The 20,637-nt window shown below is 43.7% G+C and overlaps 1 protein-coding gene across 4 annotated transcripts in view; it reads left to right on the top strand.

Annotated features, from left to right (window-relative positions):
- LOC148040036 (chromatin modification-related protein EAF1 B-like) overlaps positions 1–20,637 on the top strand; it is a 72,407-nt gene that overhangs the window by 7,140 nt on the left and 44,630 nt on the right. The window lies entirely within an intron of this gene.

Genomic DNA, 20,637 nt, shown 5'->3' with positions numbered 1-20,637 from the left:
TTCAAGATTGCATACAGGTCGAAAGAGTGACTCAAAGAGATGAGTTTCTTAAAAATGCAATAAAACAGATGTTCGTTACCCCTGTAGCAATACACCTCCACTGATTTAGTTTCACTGTTATGCAGACCCCATGTTGTGGGATGTCACATTATAGGTGCTTCAGCCTCCCATGCCCATGTTTGTATGCCAACCCTGGTTAAATCTTGGTCTTACCAACCCTCAAACTTTCTGTTTTTCTTGAGTGCCAAAATCAACATTTATATTATTCTCTTATCTGCACACGCACGTGTGCATGAACAAACACTCACACATACTGAGAAATGAAATGGTTTACCGTTTATTAATGTCTGGACTTTGAAGCAGCGGAGGCCCATTTCTGTAATGGGATCCTTGCATAAAATCATTTCTAAGATCATTGCTAACAGGCTGCAGAAAGTCTTCTTAGCCAAAGCATCTAGCCAGCAAGTTGCTATGGTTGAGTTGGAGGTCAAAACGGCTTTTGATCATGTTAGTGTTAGCACCTTAGTCAGCTCATGTGTGAGTCCAAATCTGTACAAGTGGGATGTGCATTTCTTTTTTAGTGTTGATCAGTGGGGCACCAGTTTATTTTACCGAGGATGTGGCTGACTGGTTATTTTTGATCTGGTCGATCTAAAAAACTTTCCCATACAAAGTTGTCTACAAAGAAGCCCTTTTGGCAACTACATTTGAAGCATTCACTAACACATGGCAAGGTTTGACATCAAGTCAGAGGCTACAAGTAACAATACTAAAGTAGTAGCCACCAAAAGCTTCAAAGTGTGGAAAGTCACATCAAATTGAGCACTCTAGATATAATTTGCTTGTTTTCACAAAACTAATAAAGACAATTGGAAATATCTGCTAGGTATTATAGAAACACATAGTGCCAGTTTATTTGGCCCAAGATTTAGCCCAATTCCTTATAGCTGATTGATGCCATGGATCTTGTTACATAATCACAACCTTGGAAATAATATGGCATAGACAACATCCCACTTTGAACAACAAAGGCACAATTCACAAGATTCAAACTCATTGATGGTGGCTTATAACACTTTTGAAGGCATAAGGTTGAATGACTCAAATGCTCCAGTCCCTGCATGCAGCCCAAAGCATCCTTAGGGCATGGGATCAGGTTGGTGATAGTAGGAAGAACCAAATGATGAGGGAGAAGCCTTGGACCCTCAACCTTATAATAAAGGTTTGGATCATGGTTTGATCGGTGGAAGCCACTTTGTAGAATGAAGTGGCCAATCTGCTTGTACCAAGCCCTAAGAGCTTGTTTTAAGCCATAAAGGGCCTTCTGCAACCTGTAGACATGATCATTCTGGCCTTGCACAAGAAACTAGGCTGTTAATCAACATAAATCTCCTCCTCGAGTATGGTGTTCAAAGGCAAACTTCCCATCCATATGAAAAACAGGCTAATGATATGTGTTGCAAGAGCCAAGATAGCTGGAATAGTACTCATATGGGCTGTTGGTGCAAGTGTCTTTGAGTAATCCAAGCCTACCCTTTGTATATAACCCTTGGCAACATGCCTGGCTTTGTGCTTGTTCAAGATGCCACCAGCTAGGTGTTTTGTCTTACAGATCCACTTCATTCCTATCACCTTCCGCTTTCTTGGATGTGGAACCAACTCCCAAGCTTGATTTCACTGGATGGAGTTGAGCTTCTTTTGCAAATCACACCATTAAGGATCTTGTGCAAGAGCCTCCTGAATAGTGGCAGACTCACGATCTTGTAGTAGCTTAGATATGTCAAGAGTGAAGCAATGCAGAAGTGAATGATCGTGACAAAGAGTGAACAGAGAGAGAAGAGAGAGAGAGAGAGAAAGAGACAGTGAAACACAAAATCTGCAGTGAAGAATGCTGTATAAGGATGCAGAATTATACACGGGTGCAGAGAGAACATCTGCGTATGTCTCCGCCTCGAGGACCTTGATCTCCTTCAACCCCGAGTGCTATCTTTGTCACCAGCAGGCCGAATTTTGTCAAATACAAGTGTAGAAGTCTGCTGGAAACTCAGCCTTCAAGATTGTCTTCAGTCTTACAGTACTCCACATCAATGGTGGCATCCAGAAGCTTTTCCCTGATGAAGTGATATTGGATCACTATATGCTTCGTCTGGGCATGGGATACGAGATTCCGTGCCAAAGCAATGCAACTCTCATTGTCGCATCGCAAGACAGTAGGACGAGTTTGGGGGAAGTCAAGCTTCTCCAACAATCGCCGAAGCCACAGTCTCACATGTGGTAGAAGACACAGTCCGATACTTTGCCTTAGTTGAAGATAGGGCTATCGTGGGTTGCTTCTTGCTACTCCAAGAGATAGCACCAGCACCCAAGGTAAAACAATAACCTGTAGTAGACCGCCTTTGATCCACATCGCCAGCTCAATCTGAATTACTCCAACTTGCAAGAACAAGATCAGGAGCACCTGTACTTGTTGGATAGAAAATCCTGAGGTTGGAGGTTTCCCTCAGAAACCGAAGTATCCTATGAGCAGCTTGCCAATGCACGTGTTGAGATGCACTCATGAACTCAGCCAAGAGACCTACAGCAAAACATAGATCAATCTGTGTTTTGAGGAGCCAAGTCAATGAGCCAATTAGCTGACGGTAGCGAGTAGCATCCGCCAAAGGAGAAGCTGTGTGTGAAGTGGCCTTCTAGTTCGGATCCATAGGAGTAGAAATGGACCGACAATCCTCCATCTCAAAAGACACCAAGAGCTCCTGTACATATCTCTGTTGAGAGATGAAAATCCCCCTCTGAGACTGATAAATCTCATGGCCCAAAAAGAAATGGAGAAGTCCTAAATCCGTCATCTCGAACTTTTGATGTAGGGCTTCCTTCGTCTCTTCGACCTTCTGGGTATGATCACCTGCAACAGTCAAGTCATCAACATACAAAACAAACAACACTCGACCTCCCTCAGAAGTGTGCACATAAAGCTGCGGATCGGCCCTAGAGCGCCGATATCCCAACTTGGCCTGGTGAAACGAATCAATCTTCTCGTTCCAAGCATGCGGAGCGTGCTTCAGGCCATACAAGGCCTTCTTTAACTTGTAAACCTTCCCATCTGAGGAACCAAAGCCAGGAGGTTGCTCTACATAGATCTCCTCCTTCAAATCACCATTCAAGAAGGTCGACTTCACATCCAATTAAAAAACAGGCCATCTCCTATGACCAGTCAAGGAGGCAAGAACAACACGAATAGTCGCCATGGGAGCTGTAGGGGCAAAAGTATCATGGAAGTCAACACCTGGGCGTTGTGCAAAACCTTTAGCGACAAGGTGAGCCTTGTGCTTGTCCAAAGAGCCATCACTATGGTATTCGGTCTTGGAGACCCATTTGACACCAATCACCTTCTCATGAGAGGGATGAGACACAAGGAACCAAGTGCCATTCCACTCAATAGCCTCCAACTTGGCTTCCATTACCTTCCGCCAATGATCAGACTGTAAAGCCTCCTTCACTGATGTAGGCTCTATATCGTGCATAACATGGGACATCAAACAATAATTAGAGCAAACAAGCTTTGTAGAATGGGCCTGGTGCCTCCATGACCTCCGCGGTCCATCTTGCAGTTCCCACTCCTCAGGGACCCCCTCGATCTCTGAATCACGGAGTGTGTCACAGGCCCAACGAGGAGGAGGCCGGATCTCTCCTTGGCGCTCCCCATCTACTGAAGACTTGAGTACATCTATCGGCAGGATCTCCACTTGGGTAGCCGATGGAAGAGAAGACTCGGAATTTGAAGAAGAATCTCCATCAAGAGGCTCTGGTTCCAAAGAAATTGTCTTGGGAGCCCAACTCTCCTGTGGATCCCCAAGTACGGGGTGCTCCTCATCCCCCCCTATGATCGGACCGTACATCTTGGCTTGTTTAGACATCCCGCTTTACGGGATCATACAAGCGATAACCTTGGGATTGGGAGCTGTAGCCAACAAAGACCTGTCGTTGAGAAGCCGCCTCAAATTTGTCACGCTGCTTCTTCGGGATGTGCACATAGGCATCACACCCAAAGATCCTGAAATAAGAGACATTAGGCTTAGTCCCAAAGTAAGCCTTAAAAGGTGTCATCCTGTCAACAGCCGAAGTGGGGGATTGATTTAGGATGTGGACTGTCGTAGCCATTGCCTCGGCCCACAAAAACTGAGGTGTATGTCGGTGCTCCATCATGGTGCGTGCCATCTTGATCACACTTCGGTTTTTCCGTTCCAAAATGCCATTCTCTTGAGGAGTGTTGATATTAGCAAACTCCTAGCGAATGCCTCTATCTGTACAAAAACGAGCAAACTCATTAGAAACAAATTCACCACCCTTGTCTGATCTCGCAAGGTCTTCAATCTCCGGCCCGACTGGTTCTCCTCGAAAAGAAGTCAATCCTTGAAGTGGGAGAAAGTCTCCGACTGCAATGTCAAGAAGTAGACCCATGTCATCCTACTGTAGTCATCTATGATCAACATGAAGTACAAGCTCCCCTTCAAGGACCCATTTCTCATCGGGCCACAAAGATCCGTAGATACAAGCTCCATAGGTGAAGTAGACCGCCTCAAAGCTTTGTGGGGAATCACATCCCTATGCTGCTTCCTACGAATGCTGGAGACACATGACTGCTGGCTTACCACTATGTTCGGCAAACCTCGAACAAGCGATCCTCACGACGCCTTTCAAAGATACTTATAGTTCAGGCGGCCAAACCGAGCATGCCCTAGCTCGGACTGTGTCTGAGAGGTAAGAAGAAGAGAGGTAAGAGCGGAAGAAGACTTCAATTTGTAGATGCCATTCTCCTCATACCTTGAAGAGAGAACCTTTCTCGATCCATGATCAAAAACTTGAACAACATCACTGTCAAACTCCACCAAGAGACCAAGAGAACAAATCTTATGAACTGAAAGCAAATGATACCCTAATCTTAGCACGTGCAACACCTCAGAAGTGTGGGTACCACCATGTCCATTTGGAATTAGCTGCATCTCACTCTGTGTAGCAATAGATATAGAAGATTTGTCTCTTATGAGAATCTACCCACGCGAGGGTCACAAATGGGCAACACCAACTGTCGAAGGAGTCATGTGCCGTGAGACACCACCATCCACGATCCACTCTCCAGTCTAGGGAGCTGTCATCGCAGCATTAGAAGTCTTCGATGTAGAGTCCTCAATGACCGCTAAGTGTAGAAAGGCAGCTGATGAGGGTGCAGCCATCGCTCCAGAATCCTTCGTGTCCTTTTTCTTGGTGTCCTTCTTGTCCTCGTCGAGGCAATCCTTCTTCCAATGGCCGGTCTTACCACAAATATGGCATGTCGATTCTTTATTTTTGTCCTTCTTATATCTATTGTCCCCTTCTTCTTCTTTTGGTCCTTACCCTTCTTCTGAGAGGCTTGACCAATCAATGCCTCCGATTTGGAAGCATTCAGTCCCTTCAAGTGTTCCTCTTGGTCCAAGACCATAGGAACTAACTCTTTCCAATGAAGAGTCGACTCCCGCCCTGAAACAATAAGAGCGGAATAAAAAGTACCAAATCGTGGCGGCAACTAGGACAATAAAGCAATCGCCATGTCTTTAGAGGAAATGGGGTTCCCCGCATTTTGAACCTGCATTTGAAGCTGTCGAAGCTTGTTGATGTGTTCCCGAAGCGAAGAAGACTTATTCTTGGACAAGGTCCGCATCTGCACCTCCAAAGAAACCCTCTTCATAAGGGTCATTCGGCTGTACATCTAGTCAAGCTCCAGCCATATCTTCCAAGCCACCATCAAGTGCTCTATATGGGCTATCACAGTTGTTGTACAAGATAGAAAAAGAAAAGAACAAATCCTGGCATTCAACTTGTCCCAATGAGACTCGGCCTTAGTCAACTCCGCACGAGCATTTGAAGAGAGTTTGGACTCATCTCTCACCGAGGGCCAGTTGATCTCCTCCATCACAAGCTCCGCCAAATCATAAGACTCCAATATGGCCAACATCATCACACACCATATGCGGTAATTGTTGCCATTGAGCTTTTGATCTGATGGAAGAGCCAATAAGACAGCACCTTCCGGTCCATGATCACTTGGAACTCCACGTCAGTCTCTGTAGACATCTTCACATGCAATGCTTGCGTAAACACAAAAGAAACCCCCTTTGACTGTGAAAGCGCAGTCTGCTAGGGCTCTTGTCTTTGCGTCCTGAACCTTCTTTAGCCACCAGAGGTGATGAAAAGGTAAAATCTGCACTTGACGGCCAAAAACACAGCCTTCTTCCTTCTCTAACAGCAGAAAAACAGCAGCATCTTCAGCAAATCTTCTCTTTTCTTGCATGCCCACGCTCGCCTCAGTCTTGTTCTAATGCGCAGCCCACTTGCTTGCACTTGAATGCTGAAAACGCAGCCTTGTGTCGCGCTGAAAACTCCTCTTTAGATAGGTCCACACCCTGGGTCAGTCCTTCAATGCTTTGATACCATGTCAGAGTGAAGCAATGCGGAAGCAAATGACCGTGACAAAGAGTGAACAGAGAGAGAAGAGAGAGAGAAAGAGACAATGAAACACAGAAAGTTTGGAGTGAAGAATGCTGTATAAGGATGCAGAATTATACACGGGTGGAGAGAGAATATTTGTGTATGTCTCCGCCTTGAGGACCTCGATCTCCATCAACCTTGAGTGCTATCTCGGTCACCAGCAGGCTGAAATTTGTCAAATACAAGTGTAAAAGTCTGCTGGAAACTCAGCCTTATAAAGGCTGAAAAGAATGCCTGAAAAATACCCGAAATAACCAGGTCGATTGCATTTAATGCAGTTGACTACAGTTGGACAGTCCGACTGCAGCCAGGAGGCGGTTTTTTCCGACTACAGCTATGTGGCAAAACTGCCGCATGGCATTGCTAATGTGGCAGGAGATGACTCTCAACAAGATATAAGTGCATAGTTCACATAGAGTGAAGTTTGAACTATGCTGCTTGGCTTGTATCCTGGCTGATCTGGGTGGGTGCGTTGGTATCTTAGGAAAATGAGTAACTGTTGAATCTTGTATAAGGTAACAAAACATCATGGAACGACAACATTGAACAAGCTGATCTTGTTGTGATGGAGACCTAGAGGCCCACTATACCTGTGAAGCACCTATCTTGGTAAGGGGCACCCCCTCATTGGGCAAAGATGCATTGCCCTCATTAGAAGAAGATGGCTCCCTCTTTGATAGCTCAATACCTCTTCAAGAAACCTAGAGGGGATGGGGTAGGAGTAGGAATACTCAATGAAGGAGCGACAAGGGTGGAGGAGGAGGAAGAGGCAGAGGAGGGGGAGGGGGAGGTATCGAAGATGAAGGATTAGTGCCAAGAGGTATTGTGGAAGATAAGGGGAGGGGCCGATGGTGGAGGATGATCACTCAAAGAAGAACCACTTGCAGAAAAATCACCATTGATGGGAGTATTTGAGGCTACAACCTTGTCAAAGATCATGTCTTGATGCACCTTTATCTTTCTTTACTTCGGGTCATAGGGCTTGTATTCCTTTGTGGTTGTTTTGTAACCAATGAAGATGAAGATGAACTTCTTCGACTTCATGTTGAGTTTGCCCCTTTTCTTTTCTTCTTGTCCACATGGACATAGGCATCACTTCCAAAGATGCGAAAGTGGAAGATTGAAGGCTTCTTTCTATAGAAGTTCTAGTATGGAGTTATGTCCTTCAAAGTGGATATCAAAGACCTATTGCGGATGTGAACTGCTGTAGAGACTGCCTCACTCCAAAGGGAATGAAGAAGTCCATGACGTTAGAGTGCAGTGAATGCAGAAGCGTGTGCACTGCGATCAGACTGAAAGAAAATGAACATGAGAGAAGAGGGAGAGAGAAGAGAGATAGTATAACACGGAAATCTGCAGTAGATGAATGCTGAAATGAAGAAGGTAGATGCATACACGGGCTGTTAAATGTACCTCCGTGAGCCAATCTCTCTCTCCACATGAAAAACCAAGTGAATGATGACTGTGGCAGGCTGCCTATAAATGGGCAAGAAAAATACACACAAAATAATCAGGTCCCCCAGTTAAAAATTGGTTGACTGCTGCACAAAAACAATGCATAAAATACTGTGCAATAAATGTGGCTGCCATGTGGCATCCTGCACAGCCTGTTTAGCTTGCCCGATTGCCCGAAAATGCTGGAAATGACATGTAAACTGCATAAGAACTGTCTGACGTGAAAATAGAAAATGCATTATTGTGCCCAAGAGTACTAACTCTACAACAATAGACTAACAATGCCTCACTAGGGGATGAATAAATCTCTAGCACCTTCTCTCAAATCTTGGATGGGGCAGAAGGCTTAGGGATCTAGAGTGTTGTTGAAGAATGGCCTGAGGAAGAGCCTTCGTAAACAATTTGCCAATTTGTTCTCCATCTTGTAGTACACCACGTCAATGGTCTCATCCAAGATTTTCTCCCAAATGAAATGCTACTGTATCTCAATATGCTTCGACCTAGCATGGAATACGGGATTCGGTGCCAAAGCAATGCAACTCTCACTGTCACAATGTAGTGTAGTAGGACTTGTTTGAGGATAGCCAAACTCTCCTAATAAGTGCCAAAGCTACATTGTCTCACATGGTGTAGAAGATGTCACTCGGTGCTCCACGTATGTAGATGATAGGGCAATAGCGGGTTGCTTCTTACTATAGGAGATAGCACCTGCACCCAAACTGAAGCAATATACTATTGTTCACCTTCGGTGGTCAACATCGTTGGTCCAATTTGAATGTGTCCAACCTTGTAGAACTAAGGCCAAATCTCTTGTACTTACTGGATAATGAATACCTAGGTTGTAGGTCCCTCTTAGGAACCCCAAAATCCTCATAGCAGCTTGCCAATGGACTAGCTTAGCTTCAGTCATGAACCTTGCAAGCAAACCTACAAGAAAACACAAGTCAATCAAAGTATTAAGAAGCCATGTCAATTGCCTATAGTGGGTATGATCCATCGCTGTTGAATCTATATGGTTCGTAGCCTTCTAGTTCAAATCCGTGGGAGTAGAAAGAGCCTTACACCCTCCACCTCAATTATAGTCAAAAGCTCTTGCACATACCGTTGTTAAGAGATGAAAATCCCCCTTGAAGTTCGCCAAATCTCATGACCTAGAAAGAAGTGGAGAAGTTCTATGTCTGTCATCTCAGACATCTCGTGTAGTGCCTCCTTTGTTTGCTTGACCTTTTGTGCATGGTCACGTTTTAAGATGAGATCATGCACATAAAGCACAATCAACGTGTACCCTCCACTTGAGGTGTGGACAGACAATGAGGGATCGGAAGAGGAACGACGATATCCTAACTTCCCTTGGAGGAAGTTTATCTTCTTATTCCAAGAATGTGGAGCTTGTTTGAGGCTATAAAGGGCCTTCTTCAACCTATACACCTTGCCACTGATGAGGGAAAACTAGGAGGTTGCTCAACATAGATCTCCTCCTCCATGTTTCCATAAAGGAATGCAAACTTCATATCAAGCCAATAAACCGGCCATCTCCAATGGCTTGCTAAGGCAAGAACGGCCCTAATGGTAGCCATTCAAATTGTAGATGCAAAGGTGTCATGGAAATCCACTTTTGGCCTTTGGGTGAATCCTTTTGCAATGAGCTGTGCCTTGTGCTTATTTAGAGTGCCATCACTATGGTACTTAGTCTTAAAGACTCATTTGACTTGAATCACCTTCCTATGAGCGGATTGAGACACAAGATCCTGATTCCCAAGCGCTATACTGCTCAATTGCATCCAACTCCTGCTCCATGCCCTTCTTCCATTGTTGTGACTACAAAGCCTTTTTCATGGGGGTCGGCTCCTTATCTTGCATGGACGAGACATCAAACAATAATTAGGACAAACAAGCTCTGTGGAGTGTGTGTGGTTTCTTCAAGATCATCATGGGTTATCTTGTAGTTGCCACTCCTCAAGAACTCCCTCAATCCTTGCATCATGGAGTGTATCATGGGCCCAACAAGGATGAGGTTGATACTCTCCTCGCCGCTTTGCTTGTGTTGAAGTCTCTAGAACGTCCACCAGGGCCGGCTCAACGGGTGAATCTAGTGGTGAAGCATTCTTCTCCTCTAGTGATGGTGGGGCATAGGACCCAAAGGCATTGGATCAAGCGCCCAACTACCACTAGGATCACAAATGCAAGATACACATGGTGGGTGGCTCACCCCAATCTCTGACAATTGTGGGCATTTAGTTTATCCCAATGTGCCTATACCTTCATCAACTCCAATAGAAAGCTTGGAGGCATTACGAGCTATAAGACAGTCTATAGCCTTGGTCACGAGCTTTGCCAAATCATAGGACTCCAAGATGGCAAGTGTTGAGAAACCCTTCACCCTTCACTTGCAGTTTGGTTTTTTGCGTTTCTGCATTTTGCGTTTAGGGTTTGCAGCCCCAAAAAGGGGCGCCATCCTAGAGTGACTGTGCCTATTTATAGGCCACTCTCTCATTCATCCTTACGGCCGATTCATTTAGTCCGTCACCTCTTCTCTCTAGCCTCTCCACTACCCTCACACCCCTTCAGGAGGACATTGCGGTTCGTGGTTTGTGGCTGTCTTCATCATCTTCCTTGTGCTACGGCACCCTTTTTCCCTTGTATCACATTCACTCCATGATTCAAAACTTCACCATTCCATTCATTAGAGTTTCTTCTCTCTTCTCTTCTTTTCTCCATGTTTGCTGAGTTCACTCCGTGTTCCTCCCTGCCAACCTTACTGTCTCGCTGGTACGTCATCTTTTGACAAGCATCATTACCTGCCAAATGCTGTAATTTTACCTATCAAGCTTTGGATCAGAAGGAAGAGCCAGTAACACATGGACCTTATGATCCATAATAGCTTGAAACTCCACGTTGATCCGGAAAGACATTATCACTTGAATAACTTGCACAAAAAACAAGATCAGTCCCTTCTGACTCCAGAAATGGTGGCTGCTAGGGCGTCTTGTTTAATCTGCTCTAAAAAGCTGAAAAGGCAGATTTTATCCTTCACAAACAGCAAAAACCTGCAAAAAACAGCAACTTTTGCTCCTTTCCCGCACTGCACTTGTTCACCTCAGCCTTCTAACATTGAAAACACAAACTTTTGTTGCGCTGAAATCTCCCATTCAGGTCTGCCATGATCAATCAGCCCTTCAGCATTGCTTTGATAGTAGATATCATGTCTGAGTGCAGTGAATGCGGAAGCATGTGACCGGATTGAGAGGAAATGTTCAGGAGAGAAGAGGGAGAGAGAAAAGAAAGAGTAGGAAGTAGTAATTTGTAGTGGACCGAGAGAAGAGGGGGAGAGAATAGAACGCAGAAATCTGTAGTAGAGCTTACTTGATTGCCTAGAAATGCTGGAAATAACCTTTAGACTGCATAGAATTGTCCAATCGAAATTAGGAAATGCGTAATTGTGCATGAGAGTACTATCTGTACAATAGTAGACTACCAATGCCTGTCTAGGGGATGAACAAATCTCTAACACACGATGCTCTGGGCCATCTCTCAAGTTGGTCTTGTTGGCATGCTTTGCCACACCATTCTTTGTGGTGTGGAGTGTCCTCAATCTCAAACAAATTTATGAAGAATGACTATGTAGTTTCTAGTGTAGCCTTCAAATCCTTGGCACCATCCTTGGTGCTTAGTTTCAAATGGGACACTTTTGCCAACATTTCTCTTGAGGATGAGTGCCTTTTTCATAGCGTGGGCACTTTGGCTTTGACTTCTTCTCATCCTTCTTGTCTTCCTACTACTTGTTCTTGGCCTTCATATTGTTCTTGTTCCCCCTTCTTGAACTTGCAGAAAAGCCTTAGTAGAGTTGAATCCATTGGCTCCAATCTCCTTGAGACACTCTTCATACTCCCAAACAAGCGGAGCTAACATCTCCCATAGAATATGTCTCAAACTTTGAAAGTAAGCAAACTAGTGGAGAAGACATTGTACGTCGAAGATGGGAGATGAGTGGTGAGAATCATCGCCGTGTCCTTTGATGAAATTATCTTGCAAAGGGATGGGAGCTCATTTGCAATTCCTGCTTAGTGCTTAGTTTCAAATGGGACACTTTTGCCAACATTTCTCTTGAGGATGAGTGCCTTTTCCATAACGTAGGCACTTTGGCTTTGACTTCTTCTCATCCTTCTTGTCTTCCTACTACTTGTTCTTGGCCTTCATATTGTTCTTGTTTCCCCTTTTTGAACTTGTAGTAAAGCCTTAGTAGAGTCGAATCCATTGGCTCCAATCTCCTTGAGACACTCTTCATACTCCCAAACAAGTGGAGCTAACATCTCCCATAGAATACATCCCAAACTTTGAAAGTAAGCAAACTAGTGGAGAAGATATTATACGCCGAAGATGGGAGATGAGTGGTGAGAATCATCACCGTGTCCTTTGATGAAATTATCTTGCAAAGGGATGGGAGCTCATTTTGCTATTCTTGCATCTTGTTGATGTGGCATCAATGGAAAGCATTTGGAGATTCTTTTTAATGGTTATTCGGTGGGCAAAGGTTCTTCTCTGATAAAGAGAAGAGAGCTTTGTTCACACCACCACTACATTCCAAAGTTTGGATGCATGAACAAGAACAAAATCTTGTAGACTTGTAAGGAGAAAGGATCAGGCTCTAGAGTTGAGCTAACTCCAAAGGGCTACTTTGTCCTGTCAGAAATGGTATAGCAATGGAAGCATAGACAATTATTGAAATAAATTGCTGAATACAAGACAAAAGTGAGAGAAAACAGAAGAACACTGCAAAAGAAGAGAACTCAGAGATGTGATCGGAAAATGGAATCCCTATACCAAACACGAGAATGAAGAGTACAACAGTGAGTCTGTGGCTCCTAGGCACTGGCACCGGCTCCCTCTCTCCATAGAACATGTAGGTGATGATGTGACTAAATGAGAAGGGAGCCGGGTATATAAAGAAGAAAATAATGTCAAAATAGGGGTAGGTCGGCTAGTATTTAATGTTGGTCAGCCAACATAAAATTCCCCAAATAATCATCATAATAATCATAATAAAATGTCTAAATAACCTAGCCATGCTTGGCACCAAACTCACACATGAGCTGTTTGGACTGCTAACGCCCTCTCTTAGATCATGGGTGATCTGATACAATACAATGGTACAATAACAAAGGCTTATCATAGTCCATACAACAAAGAACCACTAGAGAAGAACCATGGATACCCAAGCAGTGGATGATCAAGCTACCACCAAGGTGCCTTGAAGAGAACTTGATGTTGATGTTGATCGTACCAGCTCCTAAAAGTAGATAAGAGTCATAACAGATCTCCGTGTCCATCAACAATGTCTTGCAGTAGCATATAAGACCATCCTATCAAAAATGCCTCTAAACATTTATGACCATGGATTCTGCATCTTTGGTCAAGATTGTCAAAGTGTCTCCTCTCCCGCCAGACTTCAATTGATGCGTCAGGGACATCCCTCTGTGGAACCTGTGCACGTGTATACCTGTATAGATGAGGCTCGGCTACCCCATCTCACCACCCTCTCACACTTCCTCTTTGGCAATTGATAGTCGTGAGGGATGATTTGCATCACCTAGACTAGTGAGCAGTAGAGGAAGGGTCAATCAAGCCCTTTCCTTAGTTTGAAGAAGTGGACTCCTTTTGCCCCTTGGACTTCTCCTTGGTTGGAGGATCAGAGTTGGAGTTTGAGAAAGAGGATGACTCGTTGAGGGAGTCCACATCCCGCTTCGTCTTTGTCTTCTCCTCCTTCCGTGAGGTTGCTAACTCCTTGCAGTCCTTCCGCAAGTGGCCCTTTTTACCACTATGATAACATTGGGCCTTCAGCTTCTTCTTTTTGTCACCTCTCTTTGAGGTTGTAAAGGCCTCATTGGAACCTCTATAATGAGACAGAAGCCTCCTCTGTAGAGCCAAGATGTCTCATGCTCAAGCAACATCAAGGACATCCCGTAACTATTATTTCTATACTTGCAGTTATGACTCTTCTTGAGCTGATAGAATATTTAGCTCTACTGAGGATGCTAGCACTTGGTTCTTTGACAGTGGTGCTTCTAAGCACATTACATCCTGCAGGGATCTGTTCTTCTTTGTTATTGCAGCTCCTGTTGGCAAGTATGTGCAGTTTGCCAATAATGCATCTTTCCCTGTTAGAGGTGTTGGGGAGATTGTCTTGAAAGCCATTGGTGGCTCTACTCTGTGTTTACAGGATGTATTATATATGCTAGGCATAAAGAAAAACTTGTTGTCCATTTCTTTTTTAGCAAAGTCTGGTAGGCAGGTCGCTTTTGATGGTAACAAATTATGGTCAGGGATAAAGAATTCTTGACTTTGGTTTTGAATCTTGATTTGCACATTATGTCATGGACTTTATGAGTTAGATATCTATTCGATTGATCAATCGGTCTATTTAGCATCTACTCTTACTCGTGCTATGTCATAGGCAGAGTTATGGCATGCTCGCATGGAGCATGTCAACTATGGTAGTTTGATGCTTTTGCAGCGTACTTAGATGCTAGATGGCTTACCTCTCTTGGAGAGACCTCTTAAGCATATATGTGAGGGATGCATTTTGGGAAAAATGTATCGTTTTTTGTTTTCTCATGATGTTGCTTTTAAGGCAACAACCAGCTTACAGATCGTGTATTCGGATATATGTGGACCTATGCAGACAAAGTCATTGGGTGAATGCTATTATTTAGTCACCTTCATTGATGAATTTACTCTTTTTTGTTGGCTCTACTCATTGGTGAAAAAGTCAGAGGTGTAGGATGCATTTTTAGCTTTTGTTGCACTTGTTGAAAATCAATCTGGTTGCAGGATCAAGACTCATATACTCCATAGCAAAATGGGGTTGTGGAAAGGAAGAATTTGTCACTCATGGAGATGGCCAAATATATGTTGAAAGCTAAGAGTTTGCCACATGGCTTTTGGATGGAAGCAATTATGTGTGCTTGTCATGTTTTGAGCAAGTGCCCTATCGAGGCATTAAAAAATGTCACGCCTTTTGAGGCTTGGAATAGCCGAAAACCTTTAGTAGGCCATTTTTGTACTTTTGGGTGTCTTGCGTATGCTCATATTCCCAAAGTACTAAGAAAGAAGTTGGACAACAAGGCTGTCAAATGCATTTTTGTAGGGTACAACAGTGTGAGCAAAGGATATAGACTATATGATCCTATTTCCAAGATAGTCTTTGTCAGTAGGGATGTGATATTTGATGAAAAATCAGAACTATCCCATGTTGGTTTTGATAGATATTAGGTTGCAAATGATGTGTTTGAAGGGTTGCTACCCATTTCTTTTGGTGATATAGCTAGAGTTTCAGTTAATGAACACAATGTTCAGCTTGCGGCTCCATCGAGAAATGTAGAAATTCAGCCTATGGCTAATCTGAATATTCAGCAAGATGCTGAATTTGAGGTTCAATAGGAGCTTGTACACAATCAGAAAGCTAGGTAGATACCTAGATGGTAGGGTACTTGGAGACTATGAAAGATAGTCATTTGGATGCTCCTATTGTTGGTTGTACTAGAAGACAAGCTCATCTGCATGATCATGCTAATATAATGGAGTTTGTTATGGGAGCACACACTTGATGATGAGGAGCTTGAATGTTTTGAGGATGCATAACAAAGTGTGCATTGGATGGTAGCAAATGCAAGCTGAATTTGATTCTATCATAAAGAATCAAATATGGGATTTAGTGACATTGCTTATTGGAAAGAAAGCCATTAGTACAAAGTGGGTCTATAAGCTGGAAAGAAAGACAGATGGATCCATTGATAATTATAAAGCCAGGCTTGTGGCCAAAGGCTATGCACAAAAGAAGGGCATCGACTATGAGGAGACGTCTGCTTCTACATCCCATATGACTACCATTCTATCTATGGTTACTTTGGCTGCCCATCATGGTTGGACTGTGCACCAGCTCGATATTAAGATTTCATTTTTACATGGGGAACTTCAAGAAGAAGTGTATGTACAGCAGCCCATTGGTTTTGCAGTTGAGGGATCCGAACGCTTGGTATGTAAGCTGAAAAAGGCTTTTTGTGGTTTAAAGCAAGCTCCTTGAGATCGGTATGCAAAAATTGATGCTTTTTTACTTAGCCAAGGGTTCATTAACAGCCCATCAGAGTCTACTGATCCTTGCCGGTCATGTCTTTATGTAGATGACCTTTTGTCCATAGGGACACATGTTGATCAGATTTCAGTATTCAAGAAAAATTTGCAGCAAACTTTTGAAATGTTAGATTTTGGGGCCTTTGCATTACTATTTGGGCATTCAATTATTTCATGATGCTAGAGGCATTGGATTGCCACAGTCCAAATATATTGGTGGACTCCTTGAGAGGTTTGGCTTACAGGATTGTAAGCTAGTTAGTACACCGATGGAGTCTGGACTCAAGCTGTCTTTGTATGATAACAATGATTTGCTTAACATCCATACATATGCTCCAGCAGTTGGATGTCTCATTTATTTATGCAACATAAGGCCAGATATTCAATTTGCAGTTTCAGCCCTGAGCAGATATATGCATAGCCTACGCATGTCACATTGGCAAGTTGTGAAGCGTGTTTTTTGTTACTTGTAGGGTACTAGGACTCTTGGACTGCTTTATGCCAAGTGGGGACCACTGCAACTATATGCTTACAGTGATTTAGATTGGGATGGTGATTTTGATTTACATCTTTCTAGGAGTGGAAACCGTTTCTTTATTGGCTCATCTTGCATCTCTTGGCTTAGCAATAAACAATCCACTGTCGCCACATCGTCTTGTGAAGTTGAATACAAGGCAACTTTCACCACTACAATTGAATGTGTATGGTTGAGATGTTTGTTGGCTGATCTTGATGTATTTGTCATGGAGCCTACTCCTTTGTTTACTGATAATCAAAGTGCCATTGCACTGACACGGAACCCAGTGTTTCATGCATGCACAAAACACATAGAGATCCACTATCACTTTGTCAAAGAGAGGGTACACGTAGGAGATATCAGCCTTGTCTTTTGTCCTACCACCAGTAATGTGTCAGACATCTTCACCAAAGCTCTTCCTCCCGACAAATTTGAAGCATTTCACAATGCTTTGAAATTGATCTCCTTTGGTGGATAATCCTTGTATGCTGATCACTTTTCACTCCAAGGGGGTTTGTTGGTTTTGACTCATGCCTATGCTCACATAGGAGTGTCGGTGATCCGCGGTAGTATACTGGGGTACTTTTACTTTCCTTATGAGAGGTTTTTCCCCCAATTAGATTATCTTCTATTTTATGTGCTTATGTTACACGATTTGGTCACTTATCGTGTTTTACACCTTTTAGGTGTAAACACACATTAACAACCCTAAGGTTTAATGGTTGTACTTTGTACTTTCATTATACTCTTGATAATTGTATTGGGAGTTGTGCAGTGTCTTCACTCTCTCGTGTCAATTGTGTACTCTCAGCTGAGCTTCGATCCTCCCTATCCCACAATCAGCCACTAGAGGTCAGCTATAAATAGCTGAATATGCTGAAAACTGGCTGACTGCATGATCTGGGCCTAAAAACGATGGCCAACCTGATAATCAGCAATAAAATAATGAAGAAATGATGATCACAAATAATCAGCTGGTTGCCCTTATTTGCAAGCGTAAACACAGCCTTCAGCCACTAAAAAAGTAATGCATTGAGCTGGAAAATAACATGAGCTAGTGTGAACATACTAAAATTCTCACTAGAAGTGTACTACACTATAATGCATACTAAAATTCTCATTGGAAGTGTAATGCACTATAATGCATACTCTAGAATGGGTAGAGAATAGTTAGAGCTCCAATGTCTCCACTGTGAAACTTTGATGGAGCTCACAATCAAGAGATGACAGATTGCAAGAGCACATAGTACTTGATAGAATTGAGGGATTAGTATAGATGCTATCTCCACATTCTCTCATTAGGGATGTATGACATACTATACTAGTTGATGGTGATCGGGTGGAGCTATTTATTAGTGTATCATTATTGAGTCACGCATGTAGCTCTGTATTGCTCCATACTATATGGACATTGTCAAAAAAATGACTAAGAGACCAGAGAGACGGTAGGCTTTGTGGGGAGAAACATAGCGTGTGTACGGTAAACACTGAGAGAGAAGAGAAACTTAAAAACAGAAGAACACAGTGATGATGCACCAAGTCACGCTATGAGAAGAAAGGTTGATACAACGGAGCCGAAGCTCAAAAGATGATTGCACTGTCTTGTATGAATTAGGCGGCAGCACCTGTAGGGAAATTTCATAGTGAAGGGAGTGAAATGTAGTTCTCCAGGGAGTAGGCTATCTAAGTAATCACTGGAAGGTGAAAGACATTTATCGAGGGAGCAATCCATAGTCCTCTAATACCGTTAGAAATGAGGAAGATGATCACTGGTTGTCGAGGGAGTGAATCATAGTCCTCCAATGTGAGGGAGATGGCTTGGCTACAAACACAAATCCTAGAGTATGTCGGAGTTGTCAAATGCAGGAAAAACAATCTAGATGTTGATGCTAGGTGGAGTATGATGACGCTAGATGTGGAGGATCTCCCAGGCTATAAAACACAAATACGTGGGTGATGATGAGTTGACGCCAAGGGTGAGAAGATTGATGCTTGATGATTAGGATGCTGTCGCTAGGTGGAGAGTGTTGACACTAAGTGGAGGGGTCCCAAATGCAGGTAGTGTGATGGCCGTCAGGTGGGAGAGGATGTCGCTAACTGTGTAGGACTAACGCCAAGATGTGAGGAAGCTCCAAAACACAAAACTTGATGATGGAACAGGGCGCTTGAAGCAGGGAGTGAAGATGGAGTAGCCAGCACAAACCACGAACCACAATGTCTGTCGGAAGGGGTGTGAGGGCAGCGGAAGGGGTGGAGAGAGAAGAGAAGAGTGTGTGAGGACAAACGAAGAGGGGTGAAGAATGATTGAAGTGGGTATGGAATGAATGAGTGATGGCCTATTTACAGGCATAAGTTGTCTAGGATGGTGCACCACTGAGTGGGCACTCAGTGATGAAATGACTCAAATGTGGACACTAGCCCTTGTTGGGGTTGTCAGTGCGAATCCCTAAATGAAGTGTGTAAATTGAAAAAGTGGTTTCTCAACACCCCCTCTTAGGCCCAAAAGGGATTAAGAAAGAGGAGCAAAGAGAGATACCAAAGATCCAATATTTCCACATGAAAGGTAACCTATAGTATGGAACAATAGACAGAATGAACTATAAAACTTGACTTCACCTCTTGAGAGAAGCTACTAGCTCCGTAACTCCATGCTTGAAGGAATTTAAATGTCTCATCACCAAGTTGTGGCTGAAGCTCCAAGGCCTCGATTTGGGTGGTATGTGAAGATCTTGGGTATCAATAGGAGAAATGATTGCTCGAAGACAATCAGCCCTAAAGAGTAAATGGTGGGTGAAAAGCTTCATGATAAGTAGGAGCTCTCTCTGAGGGTGAAGATGCAGGGACCCCCCTTTGAAGCCTAAGAAGTAGGAGCCCCCTATAAGGGCAAACAGAGTATATCCCTCTTTGTAAGAAGTAGGAGCCCCCTATAAGGGCAAACAGAGTATATCCCTCTTTGTAAGAGATAGGGAATCTAAAAACTCATGGATCATGGACTTCAAATCATTTGATGATGTAGGAAGTGCTGTCGGTCGTGCAGAAGAAGGTATCTGGGGTATCGAAGATGTCAAAGAATGCTTAGAGGCGGCCTCTCGAACTTGAGTAGTCGAGGGTGGGAAAAGGTGAGGCTCATGCTGAGCAAAGGGTGTGGGCAAGAGTTGGTGTCTCTTACTGGAGTGGAGAGTTGAGCCGAAGTAATGGAAAGTGTTGAACCACCACCATCAAAGGAGCAGACTGTTGATGGGACGGTATCCGACAATCACTGTCTCTTGAGGGAGTGGGTTGCAGCACCGCAGGTTGTCGAGGTGACATTCTTGAAACCATAGAAGAAGGAGAAGCAATCTCTGTAGCACATGATGGTGGTTGTGAGGAGGCCGTGGCGCTTGACGATCCTTTGTTTGCTCGAGAGAACTTAGTGCGCATTGGATGTGTCTTATTGCCTTGAGCATAAAAATCTAAAAGCTAGTGGAGAATAAACTTTGTGGCTCAAAAAGAAGAGGTGGCACAAGGAGTGCTTGGGGGTAGACGCATATACTCTGGCGGTGCAGGAAGCAAAGGTCCATGTCGGCAAGCATTGATGGGAGGTTTGATGATGCCGAAAGAGAAGCACGGAGTGGTTTGTCCATTTGCATGTAGAGAAGTCATAGCACTTAAGTATCAACGTATAAAAGGGAGGGTGGGTGCCAGGTGGGAGAGGAAGAGAAGGGTATCTCTGTCTCGTGGTGATGCAGTGGAAATGAAGGGGAAATCAATAGATGATTCCGAATCCGCAACTTGTGTTTGCCTTTTGTGATGCAGAGGATCCTTGTGCCTCATTGAGCACCTCTGGCTCTAATACCATGCCAAAAAAATGACTAAGACTAGAGGGACAATAGGGTTTGCTAGGAGAAACATAGAGTGTAGAGCAAACACTGAGGGAGAAGAGAAACTTAGAAACACAAGAACACAATGATGATGCACTAAATCATGCTATGAGAAGAAAGGACGGTACAATGAAGCCGAAGCTTAGAAGATGATTG

Source organism: Lygodium microphyllum, chromosome 2 (assembly GCF_053477565.2).
Source record: "Lygodium microphyllum isolate KBCC chromosome 2, Lygodium_microphyllum_v1.1.10, whole genome shotgun sequence".
Lineage (NCBI taxonomy): Eukaryota > Viridiplantae > Streptophyta > Polypodiopsida > Schizaeales > Lygodiaceae > Lygodium > Lygodium microphyllum.
The sequence above is the reverse complement of the archived record's forward strand: the minus strand, read 5'-3'. Positions and strand labels throughout refer to the sequence as shown.